The sequence below is a fragment of the Hordeum vulgare genome, chromosome 1H, assembly GCF_904849725.1.
Source record: "Hordeum vulgare subsp. vulgare chromosome 1H, MorexV3_pseudomolecules_assembly, whole genome shotgun sequence".
NCBI lineage: Eukaryota > Viridiplantae > Streptophyta > Magnoliopsida > Poales > Poaceae > Hordeum > Hordeum vulgare.
The window spans coordinates 2,201,268-2,216,937 of NC_058518.1; the positions used below are offsets into that span (position 1 = coordinate 2,201,268).

A 15,670-nucleotide genomic window follows, 5' to 3' on the forward strand; every position below is an offset into this window, starting at 1 on the left:
GGGTGGCGTCGGGGTACGGGAAAGGCACGCGATGCTGCCATTGCCACTCCGTCTGGTGCACTAGCACGTTGACGCTGCCTGGGCCGGTGAGCTGGCGCCGGCGGAGGTGGGAGGAACTCCGAGGGAAAAGGAATGGTGGGGGACTTGCCCTTGGCCTTGCTGCTGCCGGCGCAGGAGAAGAGCACCGTCTGGCATGGCTTGGGTGGCTAGGGTTTGCCGGCGACGGGGGAGCGAGTGTGGCTAGATGGGGACGGGGGCTGGCTGGAAGCAGATGAGGACGGTCCCGTCGCACGTTCGTCTTAAATAAGGACGACCGCCGTCGCTGAACCGTGGGCCCGAGGTCATAAATTAAGCTGACCAGGTAGGCCGCGGGTAGTTGGACGTCCGCCATGTGGGGACGCGGCGGACACCGAGAAGGTGCACGTGGCTTCCGTTCCGTGTCCACGCCGACGCATTTGGGACGCAAATTTGGACCGCAAGTGCATCGGCGCGGACGCGAAGCTGACTCGATTTGAGTATGGGTCGGCCCGTTGGGCCTCCTCTTTTGTCCGCGACGACCCAAACAGATGGCGGCGGACGAAATGGATCGTCCCATTGAAGTTGCTCTTACCTCACAGTTCACAAGCACGCATATCTTACCACAGCGACAACCCAACTCCTCCAAGATTTTCCATGAAGCTGGCTTCTGCTCCCTCGAATCCTACTACCACCCATGCAAAAGCTTGAAGATCTCAAAAAAATCTCCCAACTCACGAGCCTGAATCTGCTGCTGTCGCTGGTACGGTGTCGGAGCTGCCGTCGACGTGCCTTCCTTGCTCTATAGTGCACTTGTCTTTGGGGGAGTTTCTTCGCAATCCGTCCACTTGCTTGCATGATGAAGGGGGTCGAGATTATGAAGGTGGACTTGAGCAAGGTCTCTTCGAGGAAGTGGTCTTGGTTCGAGAACATACATGCCGACATGTTCAGCCTCAAAGACGACTGATCCATGCCGCGGTGCACGGGCATGACCACGGTCGATATGACATGGCCGAACTACATTCTCATTTTGTGTGCTAGCATGTGTGCCGGCCCGCTAACAACTCCGTCCAACTGAAAACCTGCGTATTTTTTTTGTAGGTTGGCATATGTATGTCGGCCCCTGACATATGACCGATGTGGCATGGTAGCTGGCATGACCTGTGGCCGCGAGTGAATTTAGCGTTAAAAACTATATGTGCGCGGACGAAAAATGTATCCCCCTATTGGGCGCACGGCCGACCCATTTGCAAAGGGGGGCGGACGAGCCGACCCAAACGGACAAAACACACACAAAACGTGTATCCATGTCCGTTTGGATCGCGCGGTTGGAGTTGTTCATGCATGATCAAACAGAGGTGTACTGCTCCCAAGCTCTACCTATACGGATCTCAAGCTCTACCTATACACGTCTTGCTCACACCATTTTCTTTCATTCATTTCTGCAGTGCAATTGTCTTGGGGGAGTTTCTTCCAAGTGTTGCAATGGCAGAGGTGTTGGCCACCATGGCCATCCGGCCACTGGTGTCCATGCTTAGGGACAAGGCGGCCAGCTACCGCCTGGACGAGTACAAGGTGATGAAGGGAATGGAGGAGCAGCACAAGACTCTCAAGCGCAAGCTTCCAGCCATTCTCGATGTAAGGCCAAGAAGAACGGGCACCACAGAAAGCTTGGCTCCGATGTAACCAAACTCTTCCCTAGTCACAACTGTGTTGAGTTCCGTTACAAAATGGGTAGCAAGCTTTGTCTGATTCTACAAGCCGTTGAGGTCCTCATAGCAGAGATGCAGGACTTTGTGTTCAAGTACAACCACAGCCACCAGTGTCCAGAGAGTGGAGGCATACAGATTATGTTATCATCGACCCACAAAAAATTGCTAGAGAATCCAGGTACAAAGAGATGAAGGAAATTGTTGATACACTACTTGGTGGAGCTAACAATGAAGATCTCGCAGTTGTTCCCATCATTGGAATGGGAGGCCTTGGTAAGACCACCTCAGTGCAACTCATATACAATGATCCTGAAATTCAGAAGTATTTCCAGTTGCTGCTTTGGGTCTGTGTCTCTCATACATTTGATGTGAATTACCTGGCCAAGAGTATAGTTGAAGCATCTCCCAATAAGAATGTTGATACTGACAAATCACTACTGGATAGACTTCAAAAACTGGTCAGCGGACGGCGGTATTTCCTTGTATTCGATGATGTTTGGGACAACAAAGAGTTACGTAAGTGGGAAAAGCTGAAGGTCTGCTTGCATGGTGGCATGGGCAGTGCAGTGCTGACTGAAATTATGGGTGAATATAGGGCAGCCTACAATCTCAATTCTTTGGAGGATCGCTTCATAAAAAAATTATTGAGTCTACAGCATTCACCCTTGACAAAGAAAAGCCTGCTGAACTAGTCGAGATAGTTGATGAGATTGTGAAGAGATGTTGTGGCTCTCCATTAGCTGCAACTGCACTGGTTTCTGTACTTCGCACCAAGACTAGTGTGGAAGAATGGAAGGCTATATCATCTAGAAGCAGCATTTGCACTGATGAAACTGGAATTTTGCCAATACTCAAGCTCAGCTACAATGACTTGCCCGCACACATGAAACAATGCTTTGCTTTCTGTGCTGTGTTTCCCAAGGATTACAAGATCAATGTGGAGAAGCTGATCCAACTATGGATTGCAAATGGCTGTGTCCCAGAACACAAGGAAGATAGTCTTGAAACCTTTGGGAAACATATTTTCGATGAGCTAGTCTCAAGGTCATTCTTTTTGGACAAAGAGGAAAGTAAGGACTAAACCGGGTACTGATACGTCCATTTTGCATCATGCTTTCATGTTGATATTTATTGCTTTTTGGGCTGTTATATTACTTGTGGTATCATATTTATGCATTTTCTCTCTTATTTTGCAAGGATTATTTGAAGAGGCAAGAATTCAGGCAGCTGGAATTCTGGACTGGAAAAAGGAGCAAATCCTGGTCCACTATTCTGCACATCTCGAAATGCCCTAAAAATTTACGTGGATTTTTTCTGGAATATATTAAAAATACTGGGCGAAAGAACTACCGCAGGGGGCCCACCAGGGCCCCACAAGCTTGCCCACCGCCACCACCCCCCTAGTGGCGCAGGGCAAGCTTGTGGGCTGCCTGAAGGCCCACTAGCCCCCCTCTTTTGCTATATGATGCGTCCTGGCCTGGAAAAAATCATACGGGAGCTTTTTCGTGGTTTCGCTGCCACCACGGGGAGGAACTTGAGCAGATCAAATCTAGAGCTCCCGCAGGACGATCCTGTCGGGGAAATTTCCCTCCTGGAGGGGGGAATCGTCGCCATCGTGATCACCAACACTCCTCTCGTAGGAGGGGAGGCATCTTCATCAACATCTTCATCAGCACCATCTCCTCTCCAATCCCTAGTTCATCTCTTGTAACCAATCTCCGTCTCGCAACTCCGATTGGTACTTGTAAGGTTGCTAGTAGTGTTGATTACTCTTTGTAGTTGATGCTTGTTGGATTATTTGGTGGAAGAGTTTATGTTCAGATCCTTGATGCTATTCATTACACCTCTGGTCATAATTATGATTATGTCCTGTGAGTAGTTACTTTTGTTCCTGAGGACATGGGATAAGTCATGCTGATAATAGTCATGGAAATGTGATATCCGTTCGGTATTTTGATATGTTGTATGTTGTTTTTCCTCTAGTGGTGTTATGTGAACATCGACTACATAACACTTCACCATATTTGGGCCTAGAGGAAGGCATTGGGAAGTAGTAAGTAGATGATGGGTTGCTGGACTGACAGAAGCTTCAACCCCAGTTTGTGCGCTGCTTCGTGAGGGGCTGATTTGTATCCACTAGTTTAATGCTATGGTTAGACTTTGTCTTAATTCTTCTTTTGTAGTTGCGGATGCTTGCGAGAGAGGTTAATCATAAGTGGGATGCTTGTCCAAGTAAGGGCAGTACCCAAGCGCCGGTCCACCCACATATCAAACTATCAAAGTAACGAACGCGAATCATATGAACATGATGCTAGCATGACAGAAATTACCGTGTGTCCTCGGGAGCGTTTTTCCTCCTATAAGACTTTGTTCAGGCTTGTCCCTTGCTACAAAAGGGATTGGGCCACTTGCTGCACCGTTGCTACTACTTGTTACTTGTTATTCTTTGCTTGCTACGTTTCACCTCGCTACACAATCACTTGTTACCGCTACTTTCAGTGCTTGCAGTTATTACCTTGCTGAAATCCATCTATCAGAGCCTTCTACTCCTCGTTGGGTTCGACAGTCTTACTTATCGAAAGGACTACGATTGATCCCCTATACTTGTGGGTCATGAGCTACTATTCCATAACTACTTGTAAAATCGATGATCTTATGCATGATACTGCAAAGTCTATTCTGGAAAAGGAATGTGTTATTGCAACTATGGAAACAAGTAAAATTGAGTGCCTTCCAGATACTTCTCGACATTTTCTCTTCTCATGTGAAGAAGAAGAACTTATTTTGAATGATTCTATGAAGGAAAGATCCCCTGCTATTCAAACATTGCTATGCGATAGTGATGTGTCCAACCCATTGCAGCATCTATCAAAATACAACACTTTGCGTGCCTTGAAGCTCTGTGTGATAACAAAATCATTTCTACTCAAACCAAAGTATCTGCATCACCTGAGGTACCTTGATCTCTCATAAAGTTCTATTGAAGCACTTCCTGAGGATATCAGTATTCTATATAACCTGCAAGTGTTGCACCTTTCCAACTGTCGTTATCTTGAACGTCTTCCAAGGCAAATGAAGTATATGACTTCCCTCTGCCACCTCTACACCCATGGATGTGAGAAGTTGAAGAGCATGCCTCCATGACTTGAAAATCTCACTAAGCTGCAGACACTCACAATTTTTGTAGCAGTAGTTCCTGGCCCTGATTGCAGTGACGTTGCAGAGCTTCATATTTCAAACACTGGTGGTCATCTAGGGCTATGCCAGGTAGAGAATGTTGAAAAAGCAGAAGCAGAAGTGGCAAACCTTGGAAACAAGAAGGATCTTAGTGAAGTGACATTAAGATGCACTTCTGTTTGTGTCAACAAGGTGCTCGACAATTTTGAACCTCATGGTGGGCTGCAGGTTCTGAGGACATATTCCTATGGAGGAGAGTGCATGGGTATGTTCCAAAACATGGTTGAGATCCATCTTTTTCGTAGTGAAAGATTGCAACTTTTTTTCACATGCAGTACATTCTTCACTCTTCCAAAAATGAAGGTGCTTACGCTAGAACATCTGTTGGGTTTTGAGAGATGGTGGGAAATAGATGAGGAGCAAGAAGAACATAATATGTTTCCTATGCTTGAGAAGTTGTTTATTAGTAATTGTGGAAAGTTGGTAGCATTACCTGAAGCACCACTGTTGCGAGGACCTTGTGGTGAAGGTTGTTATACATTGGTACGCTCAGCATTTCCTGCCCTCAAGGTGCTCGAAATGGAAGACTTAGAGAGCTTTCAGAGATGGGATGTAGTGGAAGAGATTCAATGAGAACAGATAGTATTTCCTTGGCTGGAGGAACTATCAATTAAGAAATGCCCAAAGCTGACAGCATTACCTGAAGCACCATTGCTTCAAGAACCTTGTGGTGAAGGTGGCTATAGATTGGTACGCTCAGCGTTTCCTACCCTCAGGGTGCTCGAAATGAAAAGGTTGGAGAGCTTCCGGAGATGGGATCCAGTCGAAGGGAAATTGTTTCCTCATCTTGAGAAATTATCAATTAAGGAATGCCCAAAGATAATAAATTTACCGGTAAAACCAAAACTCAGTGCATTAGAATTTGAAGATGGCAATCAAGAGATCTTCCATTGTGTAGACAGATATTTTTCTTCATTAAACAATCTGATATTGAAGCTACAATACGTAGATATAACATTAGAGGTTGATTGCACTTCAATTGTACCGGTGGAAGGCAAGGAGAAATGGAACCAGATACCCCCCAACAGTTATGCAGTTAAGATGCTGCAACTCATTCTTTGGAGCAGGTGCATAAGAATCGTCAGACTATTTTCTACATCTTCAAGAGTTGTGCTCGTCCACTGACCAGTGAAAGTGTTCCACAGCTTGGTATCCTTGAGAAGATTAGTGATTAAAGAGTGCAAAAATCTAGCCGGATACACACAAGCTCCTCTTGAGCTATCGGCAACTGAAAGGAGTCAATGCCTGCCAGGTTTCGAGTCTATTGAGTTAAAAGATTGTGCAAGTTTGGTAGAGATGTTCAATGGCCCGACATCTCTCGTGAGAATGGATATTGGGTCGTCCCTAAACTTGAGTCCATTTTTGGAAAGAAGCAGGACATGTCAGAGTTCATTGAAGGTTCTTCTTGGAGTGTGGTGGTCGTGCATGCATGTGTATCAGTGTTGCCATCCTCATCGATGAATCACTTTTTTCAACGACTGGAACATCTATGGTTCTCTGGATGTGGATCCTTACCAGCGGTTCTAAATCTGCCTCCATCCTTAAAGACCTTAACAATGAATGGTTGTAGTAGTATTCAAGTCCTGGCATGTCAGCCGGGTGGGCTCCAAAAACCAGAAGCTACTACCTCCATAAGTAGAAGACCTATCATGCTAGAGCCACCAGCAGCAGCAGCGACAACTGCAAGAGAGCATTTACTTCCTCCACATCTCGAACGTCTAATGATACTTGACTGTGCTAGCATGTCGGGCGGGACTCTCCATCTGCGTACACCCCTCAAGAGCCTAGACATTAGTGACAATAGTAGGTTGACATCGCTGAACTATGTGTCACGAGAGGAACCACCATCGCTGGATATGCTTGGTCTTCGAAGGTGCAGTACCCTGGCATCCCTGCCGAATGAACCACAAGTATATAGTTCTCTATGGTATGTTAAAATTACAGACTTCCCTGCTATAAAGAAGCTCCCTAGATGCCTGCACCAGCAACTGGGCAGCATCGAGGACTGTTACAGAAGACTAGATGCCCGTGATGAAGGCACGCACGTCTTTCTGATCTTTGCCCATGTACCACGTTAACACCTTTGTGCAAGTTTGTTCTGATATCATTTGTGATGTTTGCAGTAATGGCATTTAAACCCAAGACATGGAAGGAAATACCAAGACTGGTACGTGAGCGGAGGGCAGCTGCTCTAGAAGCCAGGAAATGCCAGCAAGCCATGCAGGAGTAAGCATGGCGGAAAGCACATAGAAACGCCATGGATTTTGTTTGCTTAGAATAATGTACTACTAGGTCGATTGGCTTAGCTGTACTTTGATTCCTATCTTGTTAAGATCTAGACATATGTAATGTGAATTAAGTCAGCTCCTTCAGCATCTGGTAGGTATTTGTTTCAATAAACACTGATGATACACTTGCATGCGTCGCATTCCGCAAGAGGAAGTAAAGCTTTACCTCATGCAGAAACTTCCTATTATAATGTATGTCGTTTCTAGTCCTCTGGAAGGAGGATGTGGATTTCTTGGATAATAGACTTCCCTAATGCTTGGCTCTGCACTGCAACTCAAGTAACTATACTGCAACCGCTCTCGATCAAGAACTGCAGTGTAGGGATCAGCAACAGTTTACTGTTTTCTCCACTGTCTGTCATGTTGTTGTGTGTCAATATAGCTTGCGTTGCATTACAAACTTTTGACCGTGGATACCATTTTGCAAGTTGAAATAGAGCTTTCAACTTTCTAAGAAGCTATCTGCACTCTGCAGGTTCTGTTTCAAACCTGCGGAACTGAAGTAGAGTGCTATTGGGAATACTGGCTTGTGATTGCTTGTACAGCTGAATCGAACTGAACTGTATTGCAGTCGTGCTCCATAGAGGATTGTTGGGGAGACTGCTCCGGGCCGAGGCAAGCACCGCTGAATCACATCTCAGGCCGGCCAAGACTATCTGGACTGGATATTTTTTTGCTGCTGGTCCTTTGGGCAGGGTGGGTACAACAGAACAGGGTGAGCAAAAGTTTAGTCTTCAGTTTTGTCAATCATGTTCAATCATGTTGGTTGTAGTCCAGTGTTGTAGATATATCATAACTTGGTGGCTGCTTATGAAGGAGGACACATTTAGAAACTGCCCTCCATTTTATTCATGTGAGTTCCCTCCAACTAGACACAGCAGATCGAAAACTAAACGTGCGTGTAGAATGATCACATCATTCTGCAGTCTAATCGCATACCAAACTTTGATGATTTTGGCAGGAGAACACCTACCATGCTATGAGCATGCACACTGATTAATTTTTTATGATTTTTCCGGTCATGTGCCAAGCATGCACTCGCCACACTGATCCTGAGCATCGTCGAATCTGCTAGGTTCTGCTGCACTTAAGTTTTCTGTAGAGAAACACTATGTGTGAGATGGATTCATATCTTTCATGTTGTAGGAGTGTCGATAGTAAGTAGTACATGAAGAAACAAGGAACCAGCAGCGGAGGAGGTTGAAGAATAGTCACATTTACACCTTTAGTTTTAATTTACTCTGCCGGCATTGATTTTTCCTCTTTTCGGAAGAATAGCTAGCTTTAGTTACACTATAAATATAAAAATTCTGATAATTCCTTCTATGCATATACTTGCTGTTAATAAAACATGTCTTGTCCTAATTATGAACTTATACGCTCGTTTTCAGATTATTTTCTAGGATTAACGTGAAGGCTCAAAGGAGGCTACTTTTTTTAAGAAAACGATGGTCGCTTTTTTGTATCATTAATATTGAACGTGTCAGATGCCATTTTTATGTGAACCGTGTCATGTAAGTTTTGTTTCATCTCAAGCGTTAATTACTTAATCCAACGGTCTAATTAATTTCTATGATGTGGATTAATGAGAAGGTTTGAAAAGTGCCTCCAATTAGTAATAAGAAGATAGAACTGCAACACGGGATTGTTGTACTCAAATCAATACTAAAGTATAGAACTGAGTCCGGTGATCGTGGGGCTATTTTGACGTCCTGAAATAAGTATTCAAATTTTAACGTGGATAATCACAATTCTGATTTTTAGTACCAAAAGTAGTGATATAGAGATGAGTGTGGTAATCATGATGCTATTTTAAAGTACTGAAATCAGTATTGAAATATTAACATGGATAATCGCAATACTCAATTTTAGTACCAAAAGTAGATATATAGAACCGAGTCGCGTTATTGTGGTGTCGTTTTTTTGGTATTGAAATCAGTATTAATTTTTTGCCATGGATGGTCACTATACTTATTTTCATTATCAAAACCACTAATGTAGAATTGAGTCGGTTGATGTTGGTGTTTTCTTTCAGTGGTGAAATCAGTTTTGAAATATTAACGTTGATAAACACAATACATAATTTTAGTACAAAGGGTTGAGATATAGATCCGAGTCGAGTGATCGTGGTACTGTTTTTTGAGTAATAAAATAAGTATTGAAATATTAACATGGATAGCAACTATACTAAAATTTAATTCTGAAACTACTGATATAGCACTGAGTTTGGTGATCATGTTGTTGTTTCTCAATACAGAAACCATTATCGAAATATTAACGTGGATACTCACAATACTCGCTTTTAGTACCAAAATTACTAATATAGATCTGCTTCAAGGAATTATCGTATTCAAATCAATACTGAAGTATAGAACTGAGTTCGGTGATCGTGGGGCTATTTTGACGTCCTGAAATCTAATTGATATATTAACGTGGATAATCGCCATTCTGATTTTTAGTACCAAAAGCAGTGATATAGAACTGAGTCTGGTGATCGTGATGCTATCTTAAAGTAATGAAATCAGTACTGAAATATTAACGTGGATAATCACAATGCTGAATTTTAGTATCAAAAGTAGTGATATAGAACTGCGTCAGGTGATTGTCGTACTCAAATCAATATTGACTTATAGAACTGAGTTCGGTGATCGTGGGACTATTTTGACGTCCTGAAATCAGTATTAAATATTAACGTGGATAATCACAATAATGAATTTTACTACCAAAAGTAGTGATATAGAACCTAGACGGGTGATCGTGGTGCTATTTTGGAGTACTGAAATTGGGATTGAAATATTAACGTGGGTAATCGCAATACTGAATTTTAGTACCAAAAGTAGTGATATAGAACGGAGTCTGGTGATCGTGGTGTTGTTTTTTAGTATTGAAATTAGTATTGATAAAATAACATGGATGATTGCTATACTTATTTTTAGTATCGAATGTACTAATGTAGAAATGTGATGGTTGATGTTGACGTTTAGTTTCAGTACTGGAATGAGTTTTGAAATATTAATGTCGATAATCACATTACATAATTTTAATACAAAAAGTTGTGATATAGAACTTAGTCGGGTGATTGTGGTATTGTTTTTTGAGTACTAAAATCAATATTGAAATATTAACATGGATAGTGACTATCCTAAATTTTAATTCCGAAACTAATGATATAGCACTCAGTTGGGTGATCATGGTGTTGTATTTCAGTACTGAACTCTGTATCGAACTATTAACATGGATACTCACAATACTAGATTTTAGTACCAAAATTACTAATATAGAACTCTATCAGGTGATCATCGTACTCTAATCAATACCGAAGTACAGAACTGAGTCGGGTCATCGTGGGGCTATTTTGAAGTACTGAAATCAGTATAGAAATATTAACGTGGATAATTGCAATACCAAATTTTAATACCAAAAGTAGTGATATAGAACTGAGTCGGTTGATCGTGGTGTTGTTTTTTAGTACAGAAATCAGTATTGAAATATTATCGTGGATACTCAAAATACTAGATTTTAGTACCAAAATTAATAATATAGAATTGTGTCAGGTGATCGTCGTACTCAAATCAATACCGAAGTATAGAACCAAGTCAAGTGATCGTGGGGCTATTTTGAAGTGCTAAAATTAGTATTGAAATATTAACGTGGATAATTGCAATATTGAATTTTAGTACTAAAAGTAGTGATATAGAACTGAGTCGGGTGATCGTGGTCTTGTTTTTGAGTACGGAAATCGGTATAGAAATATTAACGTGGGTGGTCATTATACTTATTCTTAGTATCGAAACTACTAATATAGAATTGAGTCGGGTGATGGTGGTGTTTTGTTTCACTACCGAAATCAGTGTTTAAATATTAACGTTGATAATCACAATACATAATTTTAGTACAAAAAGTTGTGATATAGAACCGTGTCGGGTGATCGTGGTACTGTTTTTTGAGGACTAAAATCAGTATTGAAATATTAACATGGATAGTAACTATACAAAAATTTAATCCCGAAATTATTGATATAGCTACGAGTTTGGTGATCATGTTGTTGTTTTTCAGTAGTGAAATCATTATCGAAATATTATCGTGTATACTCACAATATTCGCTTTTAGTACCAAAATTATTGATATAGAACTGGGTGAGGGGATTGTGGTATTGTTTGTTGAGTACTAAAATCAGTATTGAAATATTAACGTGGATAGTGACTATACTCAATTTTAATTCCGAAACTATTGATATATCTGTCGGGACCCCGATCCTGAGTCATAAGAACCCAGCCTGTAACACATCACATCACTTTGCGGCCTCATGCACGGTAAACTCCACGGCTGCTACCTTACCTTGGTCGGGACCGTTTGCGTCTTTTCGCTCACGTATATGAATATGTTGCTAGCGTTCAAATGACAAACCCGGGTCGACATGACTAGTGATAAACCCAAGCGGTACATCCGTATAGGGACATGCATACATAACCCAGCAAGGCAGGTGTCAATCAACAGCGTGTGTAGACGAGTCGTAGCAAGCTACAAGGACTCCATTACACCGCGTGACATTTCCCCGAGGGGACAGACACAGCAACAAAGAAGAATACACGCCGGTCAATCAATGTGTCTAGACAAGTAGCAAGCTACCAAGGCTCGATAGAAGCACAAAGAGGCATTTCCCTGTAAAGAGTACTACTAAAGGCACACAATTAGTTGTCGAATCCCACACATATAATGCATTTCATAACATACACACAATATGCACGATATGTGTAGATACAACATGGCATCACAACATAACTCTATGACTCAAGCTTTTATTAAGGAATCATAAGAATCAACATAGTGTGAAATTACAAACAGGGGTCCCGTGACCCGACACTCAAGTCATACAAACAATAAGCGGAAGCAAAACATGTCTGGGTACAGACATCTACTAAAAGTGGCTGGAAGAGCCTAAAAAGCTACTACGACCCTACCAAAGGAGCCAGACCTTTGTCTGGGATTCCCAAGCTATTCCGGTCAACATCGAACACATCGCGTAGAACCTTTTAATGAGTCTAAATCTTCTCTGTAAAAACATAAATAAAGCAACCGTTAGTACAAAGGTACTCAACAAGACTTACATCAGAACTATCTACATATGCATCATGTTTCAATGGAAGGATTGTGTGGTTTGATTGCAGCAAGCCAGCTTTGACTCTTGGCTAACCTGTACTACGACTACAAGTTCTTTCTTTGAGGTGGGATAGCACACACGAGTCCACATATTCACCAAACAATACACCACTATGGATTCACTCTCGTCTCCCTACGAGAAAGCCTTCCATAGAACTCACACTTATCTTGCATGTTTTAGAGTATCCATTTAAGTTGTATATGTACCACGTAATATTTCCAAGTAGTCCATATCCGAGGACGCGGCTCTTCGAACAGATTGATTCACCCTGCAGGGGTATACTTCTTCACACATGCTCTCACCACTTAGCACCATATGCACGTCATGCATCTCGACAACCTTCAAGCGAAAGCACTGGCTGGGTGTCGGCCACAACTGTTAACCACACAAGACCCTAGTCCAGGTTTATTACCTATTTGAGACGGAACCCGCAAGGAAGTCCAGCCGAGGTTTCCTCTACGGCCCCAAATGATGTGCGCAGGGTTCCCAAGCCCAACATCCGGGTGCCACTTGGTACACCGTGCCACTGTGTATCTACCGCTGAGAAGCCTACCCCGTCGGGCAGAGCTAAACACGGCCACCAACACTTTTCCTACAAACACCAGAAACTAATTGCAACTCCTGGACAGAGATCTAGGCAATTAATAAGCCGAGCGGGGTCATATTTCAGGGCCCAATGCATGGTAGTATCTTGTCTTGGATAACATACATAGAATTCAGTTCTCAAGGACGGTCCCAATGAGACAACCCACCATGTACTCCTACATGGCCTCTCATCGCTACCGTTACCAAATCGGATTCACATCTTTACTCTCACACTGTAGGACATGAACACAACCATTTCGATTCATCATCCAGATGGATCAGACCCGACACGACTCTAAGCATAGCAGGCATCGTAAGCAAGCATGGCTGAGTAAGCACAACAAGGCTCAAGCAGTTGCTACTCATGCTAAGTGGTTTCAACTATTTACTGTGACAAAAATCAGGTCATGCAGAGGAATGGGTTCAACTACCAATAACAGGTACAGTTGAATCGTGATTGTCCTAATGCAGTAAAAGAGAGCAGGAGCGAGAGAGTGGGTTTATATCAATATACTCAAGGGGGTTTGCTTGCCTGACACCTCTGAAGATAGCAATGAGTCTTCATCAATGTCAACGATCACATCGTCGGAACCATCGTCTACCGAGAGGGAACATCACTTGCAAACAAGAAAGGAACAACAATTACTTCACGGAAATGCAAAACTATGATGCATGATCAAGAAATGGAGATGAAATGTGACATGGCCAATATAGCTACCATTTCTTAGGTTGAAGCTGGATTTGAATCAGGATTCAAATACCACTTCAAGCAAGGTATTTTCCGGATACCCTTTTAATTGATTCGACCTGATGCTCACGTATAACTTCTTTTATCATGCATGAAGATGGCAATTTGAGGTACTGGTTTTGCTAGCTCAATGTTTGATCATAGTAATTGAAGTGGAATTCAAATAGGAATCAAATTCCAACTCCAAACTATTTATTAAATTTACCCTATTCATCATTTTTCCTATTTGTTGTTGTTAACTTTCTCAAACCACTATGAAAATGCCATAATCAGATTCTTTGGATTTTTCTGATCCTTTTTCATATATAAATTATTTTCATCCGAGTTACATTTTAATTTCTATGATTTTTACAAGTTTTAGCAATTTCCTTGATTCAAATTAAATCAGAAAAGCTATTACTGTGTCACTGTGATGTCATCACTGCGTCAGCAGTCAACAGCGCCTGGGTCAGGTCAAACCTGACCAGTGGGGTCCACTGTTTTGTGCCCAGGGGCTAATCCCGTGTTGACCCGCACTAAGTGAGGTTTGACTCACGAGTGGGGCCCTTTGTCAATGGCTCTGGGGGGTAGAACTGGCTAATGATTGGCCATGTCGGGGGCTGCCGGAGCCTTGCCAGCGGCGACCACGGGCGCGGTGGAGGCTCGCCGGAGTTGTGCTAGAACGCGCTACAGGGGTCCATTTGCGACGCGGCTTGCGGCTACGGGACGCTGGCGAAGCGGCCGTTCTCGAAGGGGGTAGCAAGAGGGCTAGGGTGGCCGGGAGAGGTGCCAGCGACGAGCGTGCGCGGAGGCCGGAAGTGGAGCTCATCGGGGAGATGCTCTGGAGGGGGATTTTGAGCGGGAGAGAGAGGGGAAAGCATCGGAGGCTCACATGGGTTCCATTCCTGGCATCGGCGTGGTTGGAGGGGCTCTCTGGTAGCGGATCAACGGCGGCGGATCTCGGTGACCGGAGATGGGGAAGACGGCGGTGGCTGCTCGATTCAAGGGCTTCGGCTCGATTCTCTTGGTCAACAGGGGCTGCTCGTAGAGGCGGAGGTGAAGAGCACGTGAGGGAGGCGAGGGGTGGTCGGAGCTGCGCGGACGGCGACGGCCTGCTCAAGCCGAGATCGGCCATGGCGGGGAGAGAAGAGAGGGAACAGAGAAGCACAGAGGGAGAAATGGAGAGGAGGAGGAGATCGGGACGACTCTTCTGAGCCTATCCCACTCACCAAGTCGGCGGGGAGGCCAGGCAGGCAGGAGGCGTGGCGCTCTTGCGAGCTCTCCGTCCCCTGCTTCTCCTTTGCCTTCTGGCAAGAGGTAGAAGACAGGGGTGCCCCTAGTGGTCTGGACCGACCAGGTAGGCGACAGGTATGTCTTCCCTTTGTTTTCTTCTTTTTCTGTTTTGATTTCTTTCTGCGTTTAGATTTAGGTTTTAAATAAAATGTTTAACTATTTTATAAAACCCTAAAATAGTGTTATGTGACACAGATAAAATAATCAATGCCACAAAATAGTTTCAACATTTTTGAAACTTTTATTTTAAAAGAAAACAAAATAACTCTATTCCAAACAGTTATTTGATCAAATGAAAAATCCATTTCAAAATGTTTCTGTGACTTAAAATTTTGGTTTGACAAATTTATTCCCTGTCACTATTTTCCCAATTTTTTGGAACATTTTCCTGGTCCCTTTTAAGGTAATATTTTTATTGCCCTTTTTTCAAATTTCAATTCATTTGGGCTTGATCACTTCCCTTTTGTAGATCATCCCCATTCCAAACATTTGATTTGAATGCATGCTTGAATGCCTGGCAAACAGAGCTATGCTAGAGTTGTGACAATATCACTGAGTTGTTGATCATGGTATTATTTTTGAGTACTGAAATAAGTCTAGGAATATCAACATGGATACTCATAATACTAGATTTTAGTACCAAAATTAATAA

General features: G+C 43.1%; 1 pseudogene; it reads left to right on the forward strand.

The window, feature by feature from the left end:
* Positions 1 to 1,521: 1,521 nt before the first annotated feature.
* On the forward strand, positions 1,522 to 7,194 carry LOC123403384 (annotated as a pseudogene).
* The last annotated feature ends 8,476 nt before the right edge of the window (positions 7,195 to 15,670 follow it).